The sequence below is a fragment of the Manihot esculenta genome, chromosome 7 (genome assembly GCF_001659605.2).
Source record: "Manihot esculenta cultivar AM560-2 chromosome 7, M.esculenta_v8, whole genome shotgun sequence".
Taxonomy (NCBI): domain Eukaryota; kingdom Viridiplantae; phylum Streptophyta; class Magnoliopsida; order Malpighiales; family Euphorbiaceae; genus Manihot; species Manihot esculenta.
Genome location: NC_035167.2, coordinates 11,815,283 through 11,827,060, shown reverse-complemented (window position 1 = coordinate 11,827,060; position 11,778 = coordinate 11,815,283).

Genomic DNA, 11,778 nt, shown 5'->3' with positions numbered 1-11,778 from the left:
TAGAAGAAAACAACATTTAAAATCTCATGCCATCATGTAATGCAACACATCACAACAAATCACATCTCGGATGGTATTGTCACCAATAGTCCTCTACATAGTCCAACTGTGCCGGGACGTAGAATGGGTACAACCGGTCTTTCTCTTAACATAACATATCATAACATACCAATGTGCCAGGGACGTAGAATGGGTACAACCTGGACTTTCTCTTACATCGTGCCAGGGACATAGAATGGGTACAACCTGGACTTCCATACCATATCATGCCGTAACATCATCATACCATATGAGGACTAAAGGATCATCCAATAACCAATCCACATCAACATCATAAATGCAATGCAACATATTCGTGAATACTAATGCAAACAACCTACTATATCTCATGGCATTCATGATGCATGGATCATGCTCAAAATTCATAATTCATTTATTTTAAAACTTAAAGTTTATTCCACTCACCTCTGGCTAGCTCTGACAAACTCTTTAGCAGCTGGCTCACTGCTGGGGTCCTCGGTTCCTCTGGTCTGAACCTACACAGGTGGACTCCAATGAGGGACCAAACATACATAAACATAACTCTAATATACTCCCCAAAAACCCCCTAAAACATCATGAAACAATTACATAAATACATGCAAGAAAATGGCTGGACAGGGCACTTTCGGCGGCAGGTTCGGCGGCCGAAAGTCCCTCCAGAGCCGAAAGTCAGGCAGGTTCGGCGGCACCTTCGGCGGCCGAAACTCCCAGACAGAGGCGAAACTCATGCATGTTCGGCGGCACCTTCGGCGGCCGAAACTCCCAGACAGAGACGAAAGTCTCTTTTCGGGGGCAACTTCGGCAGCCGAAAGGCCTGCCTCCCCAGCCATGTTCGGCGGCCGAAAGCTCCTTCGGCTGCCGAACCTGGTTTCTGCCAAAGGGCAGAAACTTGGCTCCCTTATGCATTTATGCCTCCAAAACTAACCAATCATGCATAAACCTATTCTACAACATTCCTAAGCATTCACAAGCAAACATACAAGCTCCTAGGGGCATCAAACCAACAAAAACCCCAACTACAACACACAAGCAACTCACATTGTTCAAAAACATAACATTTGCTTAAAAACTCATACAACCCTATACATGCCATTCTACCCCATAAAACCACTTAAAACTTACTTAAAACATACAATGAGCTTAAGATCGGCTCTTACCTCTTGAAGATCGAGAGAGAGACGACCTAAACTCGGAGATCCAAGCAAATGAGCTCCTGAGTTCCCAAAGCTCCAAAACTTGTCTTAAATGCTCAAAACTTGCAATGAGAGGTGAAAACTCAAGAAAAATGGAGGAGATTTGGAGAAAGAACACAAGATCTGGGGAGAGGGAGGTCGGAAGCTAGTTGTGGCCGAAAATGGGAGAAAGCTCGCCCATTTCTGCTAAGCGACCCTTTTATAGGTGGCTGGCCAGGCCACGTTCGGGGGCCGAAAGTGCTTCCGCATGCATGCCATGTTCGGCGGCCGAACTTGGGTTTCGGCGGCCGAACCTGAACTTCCCTCACTCATGCTTTCGGGGGCCTAACGTGCCTTCAAAACGCATGCATGTTCGGCGGCCGAACTTGACTTTCGGCGGCCGAACCTGGGTTTTCCTCCAAAGACTTTTCATGCAAAAACTCATTTAATTTTCATACTTAAAATCATGAAATACCTTAAAACATTTTATGAAAACATGTTTCTACCCTACTAGAGGCTTCCGACATCCGAGATTCCACCGGACGGTAGGAATTCCGATACCGGAGTCTAGCCGGGTATTACATTCTCCCCCCCTTAAGAACATTCGTCCCCGAATGTACCTCAACTAGCACACATAGCATGGCATAAAACACAACATACATACATAGCATAAAAACACATAGAGATCTAACCTTAAAAGAGATGAGGGTACTGCTGGAGCATAGACTCCCGTGTCTCCCAAGTGCATTCCTCCAAATTGTGGTGGTTCCACAGGACTTTCACCATCGGGATTTCCTTGTTTCTTAACTTTCTGATCTGGGTGTCTATGATCCGAACTGGCTGTTCAACATAGGTGAGATCCTCTTGGACCTCCACATCAGGCTCACTAAGAACCTTGCTCGGATCTGACACAAATTTCCTCAACAGAGAAACATGGAAAACCGGATGGATTCTTTCCATTGAAGCAGGTAAATCCAGCTTGTACGACACATTCCCAATCTTTTGCAAGATTTCAAAGGGTCCGATGTATCGTGGGGCTAGTTTACCTTTCTTCCCAAAGCGAACCACTCCTTTCATTGGAGACACCTTCAGCAATACCAGATCCCCCTCCTGAAACTCTAACTGTCTTCTGCGGACGTCTGCATAGCTCTTCTGTCTGCTGGCAGCAGTCTTGATTCTCTCTCTGATTATGGGTACCACCCTGCTGGTGATCTCTACTAGCTCAGGCCCTGCCAAGGCCTTTTCTCCAACTTCTTCCCAGCAAACAGGTGATCTGCACTTCCTTCCGTACAAAGCTTCATATGGAGCCATTCCGATGCTAGCATGATGGCTGTTGTTGTAGGCAAACTCCACCAAAGGTAGATGCTGCCTCCAAGAACCGCCAAAGTCCAGCACACACATTCTGAGCATATCCTCGATAGTCTGGATGGTCCTTTCTGACTGTCCATCAGTCTGGGGGTGAAAGGCAGTACTGAAATCCAACCTAGTACCTATGGCATTCTGCAGACTCCGCTAAAACCTGGAGGTGAACTGGGGCCCTCTATCTGACACTATCGAAACAGGAACCCCATGCAGCCTGACGATCTCATCCACATATACCTGCGCCAACTTGTCCACAGAGTAGCCACTCCTGACAGGAATGAAGTGAGCAGATTTGGTGAGTCTGTCCACAATCACCCATATGGAGTCCACTCTGTTGGACGCCGCCGGTAACCCCACTACGAAGTCCATAGCTATATTTTCCCATTTTCATTCTGGAATAGGTAGCGGGTTAAGCATTCCAGCCGGCTTCTAATGTTCCAGCTTCACCCTCTGACACACTTCGCAGGCTGACACGAACTGTGCCACTTCTTTCTTCATAGCTGGCCACCAATAAACCTTCTTTAGATCTTGATACATCTTGGTGGCTCCGGGGTGAATGCTGTATCTTGCATTATGAGCCTCTCTCATAATGTCTCCTTTTAGCCCTATGTCATCTGGTACACATAGTCTGCTCCCATAGCGGAGGATCCCCTTACTGTCAAATCTGAACTCGCTGTCATTGCCTGACTGAACGGTCCTGGCAATCTTCACTAACTCCGGGTCCTCATGCTGTTTCTGAGCCACCTGCTCCAAAAACACGGGTGCCACTCTCATCTGGGCCACCAAGGCACCTGTACCAGACAACTCCATCTGTAGACCTTCCTCAATGAGCTTGTAAAACTCCTTCACCACTGGCCTCCTCTCTGCCGATATGTGGGATAAGCTACCGAGTGATTTCCGGCTTAAGGCGTCTGCCACAACATTCGCCTTACCCGAATGGTACTGAATCTTGCAATCATAGTCACTCAGCAGCTCCACCCATCTCCTCTGTCTCAAATTCAAATCTCTTTGACTTAGGATGTATTGCAGGCTCTTATGAAATGTGAAGATCTCACATTTTACCCCATAGAGGTAGTGCCTCCACATCTTGAGTGCAAAGATTACTGCTGCCATCTCTAGGTCATGTGTGGGGTAATTCAACTCATGCTTCTTTAGCTGCCTAGAAGCATAAGCGATCACCCTCTCCTTCTGCATTAGTACACAACCCAGTCCCATACGGGATGCATCACAAAAGACCGTAAAGTCCTCATCACTAGATGGCAGAGCTAAAACTGGTGCTGAAGTCAACTTCTTCTTAAGCTCTTCAAAACTCTCTTCGCACTGGTCGGTCCACAGAAATTTCTAATTCTTCCTGGTTAGTCTGGTCAGAGGAGCTGCTATCTTTGAGAAGTCCTGAACGAACCTCCTGTAGTAACCTGCCAAACCCAAGAAACTTCTAATCTCTGTCACTGAAGTGGGTCTAGGCCAGTTAGCCACAGTTTCTGTCTTCTTGGGGTCTACCTCTATCCCATTCTCTGACACTATATGCCCCAAGAACGAAATGCTCCTCAGCCAGAATTCACATTTAGAGAACTTGGCATACAAGCCATGTTCCCTCAAAGTCTGCAAAACCAACCGCAGATGATGGGCATGCTCCTCTGCATTCCTGGAATACACTAAGATATCATCAATGAAGACAATAACAAAGTGATCCAGGTATTGGCTAAATACTCTGTTCATGAGGTCCATGAATGCTGCAGGGGCGTTTGTTAACCCGAACGGCATTACAAGGAACTCAAAATGCCCATATCTGGTCCTGAAAGCTGTCTTCGGCACATCTTCATCCCTTATCCTTAGCTGATGGTACCCCGATCTTAGATCTATTTTGGAGAAACAACCTGCTCCTGCTAACTGGTCGAATAGATCATCGATCCTTGGCAGAGGGTACCTATTCTTGGTAATGACTTTGTTCAACTGCCTGTAGTCGATACAAAGTCTAAGGGATCCATCCTTCTTTCTTACAAACAAGACCGGAGCACCCCAAGGTGAGGTACTCTGTCGGATGAAACCCTTTTCTACCAGCTCTTGCAACTGCTCTTTCAACTCCTTTAACTCGGCTGGAGCCATCCTGTAGGGAGGGATAGAGATCGGTCTAGTTCCAGGCACCAACTCTATCTCGAACTCTATCTCCCTAGCAGGTGGTAAACCTGGAAGCTCATCTGGAAAAACATCCTGAAACTCTCTGACAACTGGCACCGAGGCCGGCTCCCTGACCTGACTGTCTAGCTCTCTCACATGAGCTAAGTACCCCTGACATCCCTTCCTAAGCAACCTATGAGCCTGAAGAGCTGATATCAGACCTCTAGGTGTGCCCCTCATGTCTCCCCTGAAGACGACCTCTGACCCGTTCTGATCTCTGAACTTGACTACCTTGTCTCTGCAGTCCAAGGTAGCACCATGGGTAGATAGCCAATCCATCCCTAGAATGACGTCAAAGTCTGTCAAATCTAGAACCACAAGGTCGGCGGAGAGGCATCTTCCCTCAACAAAAACTGGACTGTACTGGCAGACTGACACTGCCACTGACGGGTCACACTTGGGTCCACTGACTCATAAGGGACACTCTAACCCAGAGACTATCAGACCTAACCTCTCAACGGCTCTCTGAGCAATAAATGAATGAGATGCACCCGGGTCCATTAATGCATACACATCAGAACACCCAATGACGAGATTACCTGACACCACGGTGTTGGATGTGTTAGCCTCCTGCTGAGTCATGGTGAAGATCCTGGCTGGAGCTGATGGACCTTCACCTTGGGAACCAGAAGAAGAGGCTGCCCCTCTCCCTCTACCTCTGCCACTGCCCTGAGTTGTGGCTGGAACTGCTGGCTATGTCACACTACCAGAAGCTGTCTGCTGGGGCTGGCCCATAAAAGGCGCTCTAGGACACTCCCGAGCTATGTGTCCCTCCTGTCCGCATCTGAAACATGTATTAGTCCCAGCTCGACACACTCCCCTGTGCGGTCTTCCACATCTCTAGCATTCTGTACCATCTGAGCCTGAGCTCGAGCCACCGCCAAATCCCAGACCGGATTTCAACTTGTTCAAAAACTTATTCTTCTTCGGCTTCCTGGTGGTGTTATCCCACCTCTTCTTACCTGAGCTCTGAGAAGAGAAACCTGGTCCTCCTCTGCCTGGGGTCTTAACCCCTGAAGACTGGGTCACTGACTGCTTCACTGACCCCTCAACTATAGCACTTGCTTCCATTCTTCGAGCCATATCCACCACAGTGTGGAAACTTTCTCTCTCAGTTGACTGAATCAACGAGGAGTACCTGGAATGCAGCTTCATAACATACCTCTTGGCTTTCTTCGTATCTGTATCTAGAGCTTGCCCTGAAAAAGGCAATAGCTCCAAGAATTTATCCGTGAACTCCTCTACACCCATGTGCTCTGACTGCCTCAGTTGCTCAAACTCAATCATCTTCAGTTCTCTGGAACTGTCTGGAAAAGCCCATCCAGCGAACTCATTCGCAAATTCCTCCCAGGTCATGCCGTCTAGTCTCGGGTCCACATAACACTTGAACCATTCCCGTGCCTTCTTGCACTTTAAAGTGAACCCTGCCATCTGAATGGCCCTGCTGTCACTTGCCCCTAGCTCATCAGTTATTGTCTTCACCACTCTCAGATACTCAAAGGGGTCATCCCCTGACTTGTATTTGGGAGCATCTAGCTTGAGGTAATCTGTCATCTTTACCTTGCTCCCATCTGCTGAGCTAGGTCTAGGAGGTTGAGTAACTGGGGCTGCTGGTTCTGTAGGTGGTGGAGGTGGAGGTGCAGGTGCAGCATTCCCCGAGGTGGGGTTTGCTGGGTTTGGATAGAAGGGTGAGGGTGGATAAGCTGGGTACTGTGTGTAAGGTGGATAGAAAGGTGGATAAGGCATGTAGGTAGGGTAGGGGTTAAAGCTGGAGTAATCTGATGTACCTCCCATCGGATACCCTGAACCCTGTGGGAAGGGTGGATAATGGGGTGGAAAACCATACCCCGAGGCCTGAACGCCTCCCTGAGACTCCCCTGTCCCTTCTTCCTCCATGCTCACATCCAAGTTCCCATCCCTCCTCTGATCCTCTTCCATAACCTCCCTCACATCTGAAGAACTTCCTCCTCTATCAGTCCCCCTTCTGCTAGCATCAAAAGACCTTCTAAGGTCCCTTGACACTCTTTCTTTGTTGGCTCTACAAGACATTGCCCTAGGCAATGTAGGAGGACGGGCGCTCGTGCCCTCATCCTCAGGTGGCACTCCAGTCAATCGTGCAGATCGACGAGTTCCTCTCATCCTGTTTTCTGAAAAACAATACACATCATACAAACATTAGCATCACATGGTTCATGTGGGCACACATGAACCCTCATCATATACACATCATTCATATCATAGCATCAATGCACATGTATATAATCATGGCATTTCACATCATCATACAAGACAGGAATCCACATCCTATCCTAGTGGACATGATCTTCCTATTGTGCTTGACCTTCTATAACATCTATGAGCCCAACACTCTAGGTCCGATCCTATGAACCTAGGGCTCTGATACCATTCTGTAACGACCCGAAAATCGGACCGCTACCGGCGCTAGGATCCAGATCGGCTTAAGGCCGCCGGGACCCGTAGCAAGCCTGACATATAACCTGTAAACCTGTATAATCTCATACATGATCAACAACATGCATAAAAATTTAAACTTTTCTTTCATTCATTTCTCATACACCAAACTCAACCTGTGCATGCACTAAAACATAATCATAAACTTGACCCCTCTGTGGGATCTCATCAATGCCCCAATGGGCGATATACAAGTGTTGAGTTGGCTAACATCTGTATCATCAAATATCTAAGATCATGCATCAACAAGGGATTACAATACTCATAGGGTCAAGCACATCTATAACCTCAATATACCTCATTACATAACATACTGAAATCTCTTACATTACATCATAGTACAATTGTCATGTCCACAATCTAACTATTACATAGACATACTTCAAAACTCTGGCTAACCTCCTGGTCTACCCTGTACCTGCACCTCTGGGGTTAAGGGAGAGGGGTGAGCTACAAAGCCCAGTGAGCAGAATAGAAGAAAACAACATTTAAAATCTCATGCCATCATGTAATGCAACACATCACAACAAATCACATCTCGGATGGTATTGTCACCAATAGTCCTCTACATAGTCCAACTGTGCCGGGACGTAGAATGGGTACAATCGGTCTTTCTCTTAACATAACATATCATAACATACCAATGTGCCAGGGACGTATAATGGGTACAACCTGGACTTTCTCTTACATCGTGCCAGGGACGTAGAATGGGTACAACCTGGACTTCCATACCATATCATGCCGTAACATCATCATACCATATGAGGACTAAAGGATCATCCAATAATCAATCCACATCAACATCATAAATGCAATGCAACATATTCGTGAATACTAATGCAAACAACCTACTATATCTCATGGCATTCATGATGCATGGATCATGCTCAAAATTCATAATTCATTTATTTTAAAACTTAAAGTTTATTCCACTCACCTCTGGCTAGCTCTGACAAACTCTGTAGCAGCTGGCTCACTGTTGGGGTCCTCGGTTCCTCGGGTCCGAACCTACACAGGTGGACTCCAATGAGGGACCAAACATACATAAACATAACTCTAATATACTCCCCAAAAACCCCCTAAAACATCATGAAACAATTACATAAAAACATGCAAGAAAATGGCTGGACAGGGCACTTTCGGCGGCAGGTTCGGCGGCCGAAAGTCAGGCAGGTTAGGCGGCACCTTCGGCGGCCGAAACTCCCAGACAGAGGCGAAACTCATGCATGTTCGGCGGCACCTTCGGCGGCCGAAACTCCCAGACAGAGACGAAAGTCTCTTTTCGGGGGCAACTTCGGCAGCCGAAAGGCCTGCCTCCCCAGCCATGTTCGGCGGCCGAAAGCTCCTTCGGCTGCCGAACCTGGTTTCTGCCAAAGGGCAGAAACTTGGCTCCCTTATGCATTTATGCCTCCAAAACTAACCAATCATGCATAAACCTATTCTACAACATTCCCAAGCATTCACAAGCAAACATACAAGCTCCTAGGGGCATCAAACCAACAAAAACCCCAACTACAACACACAAGCAACTCACATTGTTCAAAAACATAACATTTGCTTAAAAACTCATACAACCCTATACATGCCATTCTACCCCATAAAACCACTTAAAACTTACTTAAAACATACAATGAGCTTAAGATCGGCTCTTACCTCTTGAAGATCGAGAGAGAGACGACCTAAACTCGGAGATCCAAGCAAATGAGCTCCTGAGTTCCCAAAGCTCCAAAACTTGTCTTAAATGCTCAAAACTTGCAATGAGAGGTGAAAACTCAAGAAAAATGGAGGAGATTTGGAGAAAGAACACAAGATCTGGGGAGAGGGAGGTCGGAAGCTAGTTGTGGCCGAAAATGGGAGAAAGCTCGCCCATTTCGGCTAAGCGACCCTTTTATAGGTGGCTGGCCAGGCCACGTTCGGGGGCCGAAAGTGCTTCCGCATGCATGCCATGTTCGGCGGCCGAACTTGGGTTTCGGCGGCCGAACCTGAACTTCCCTCACTCATGCTTTCGGGGGCCTAACGTGCCTCCAAAACGCATGCATGTTCGGCGGCCGAACTTGACTTTCGGCGGCCGAACCTGGGTTTTCCTCCAAAGACTTTTCATGCAAAAACTCATTTAATTTTCATACTTAAAATCATGAAATACCTTAAAACATTTTATGAAAACATGTTTCTACCCTACTAGAGGCTTCCGACATCCGAGATTCCACCGGACGGTAGGAATTCCGATACCGGAGTCTAGTCGGGTATTACAGTTATGATATGTAAGGGAAAGACCAGGACCCATTCTACGTTCTGGCACAGTTGGACCATGTAGAGGGCTATTGGTGACAGGTTCATCCTTGATGTGATTAGCTGTGATGTGATGCATTTCATGTTATCATATGTTTAAATGTTTTATTATTCTGCTCACTGGGCTCTAGTAGCTCACCCCTCTCCCAAATTTCCCCAGGATTGCAGGTACAGGGTAGACCAGGAGGTTTACAAGAGTAATGAAGTCTGGTGTATGTAATAGATAGTGTGGACATGATAAATGTTTTAATGTTATGTAAAAGTACAGTTTCAGTCATGTAATGATATTGAAGATTAGAGTTTGTGCTTGACTTTATGTATGAGGTATCCCTTTTAATACATGATCAAAGATGTTTTATAATGTTCATGTAAGCCAACTCATCTTATGATGTATCGCCCATTGGGGCATTGATGAGATCCCACAGAGGGGTCATGATTATGATTATGAATATGTTCAGTGCATGCACAGGTTGAGTTTGGCTTTTGAGTGAAAGAAAAGTTTTAAATTTTTATGTATGTTGTTGATCATGTATGGGATTAAACAGGTTTTCAGGTTGTATGTCAGGCTTGCTACGGGTCTTGGCGGCCTTAAGCCGACCCGAATCCTAGCGCCGGTGCCGGTCCGATTTTCGGGTCGTTACAGTTCCTATCAATTCTACCAAAAGATTTATTAATATTTTATTCACAGTAAAAGGCATGGGATATGTTAAATATTTTCTCAGTATTGAAGTTGTAAGATGATCAGAAGGTTTATTTTCGAGTCAACATAAATACATTCTTAATCTCTTCCAAGATGTTAGTCTCTCACACTCTAAACCAATTGCATTTCCTTTTACGAAAGGTCTTCATTTTTCATTAGACATGAAAGAAATATTACCAAATCCTGATAGATAAGGGGTGCTATTAGCAAGCTATTATATTTAAATATCACTACAAAAAAATAAAGAATCTACGATGGACTTTGCAATGAGTTTTATTTTCATCGAAAAAAATGTTAGCGATGGAAGTAACGAGGGATTTGCAATTTTCAATGAAATAAGTGAAAATTAGCAGTGGAAAAATCTAATTAGTCGAAAATGTTAAACTTGTCACTTAAAAGAAAAACCTAACAACTCTTTCTCATTTTACGAAATCGGCCACCAGCCCCTCTTCTCCCTTCCTCCATGCCACAGCCACTTAAGAAAGCTCTTTCACTCACTGCTGATGCTAAAACCTGTTATATTTGGATGTTTCCACTAGGTGGAATTCTACCTATTTGATGTTGAGAACTGCGGAAAAATTTAAAAATGCATTTGATAGATTTGCAACTATTGATCCATGTTTTAAGCTTGATTTTGTATTTGGTAAAGAATGTGATAGTGCATCTGATAGTTTAGATTGGGACCATGTTAGAAAAATTATAGATTTCTTGGGTCATTTTTATGATCTTACATTAAAAATTTCAGGTTTTAGATATGTCAATTCCAATATTTTTTTTGATGAGATTAGTTCAGTTGATTGTTTATTACAAGAGTGGAAAATTAGTGATGACCTAACTTTGGCAAATGTGGGTAAGAAGATGAAAGTGAAGTTTGATAAATATTAGGGGGATCCTGATAAAATGAATAAATTTATTTATATTGCGGTTGTGATGGATCCTAGATATAAGATAGAATTTATGGATTTTGCACTCTCTGGGAATGAAAAGGGTTTGGATTTAACACAAAATTAAATCAGTTATATATGACTTGTTTGATGAATACTAGAGAATGTTTGGTAATGAATATGCAAACATAAATGATAGTCATGCACATTCAATTGCAACTGAAAACTTGGATGAAGAATGATCAAAGAAGAGACTAAGGATGAATTAGGTAGTCAATTTTTGAAACATAAAATTGAGATTGGAAAAGCTAAAAATGAGTCAAATATGGATTGTTATGTGGTGGATGAGAAGGATGAATTTGAAATATTACTTTGGTGGAAACTTAATTCTAATAGGTTCCCTATCATTTCCCATATGGCTAGAGATATTTTAGCAGTTCCTATCTCTACTGTCATCATAATCGGTTTTTAGCACTAGGGGTAGAGTACTTGACCCTTTTAGGAGTTTTTTTACTCCTAAAGTTGTTGAAGCTTTAATATGTGCACAAGATTGGCTTCGAAAATCTCATTGTCGTAAGTCCATTGAAGAATAAATAGCAGATATGGAAAGACTTGAAGAAGATATATAGAATCTTATTTAATTTCTTACATTATTATTGGCTTAAATGTTTCATACTTG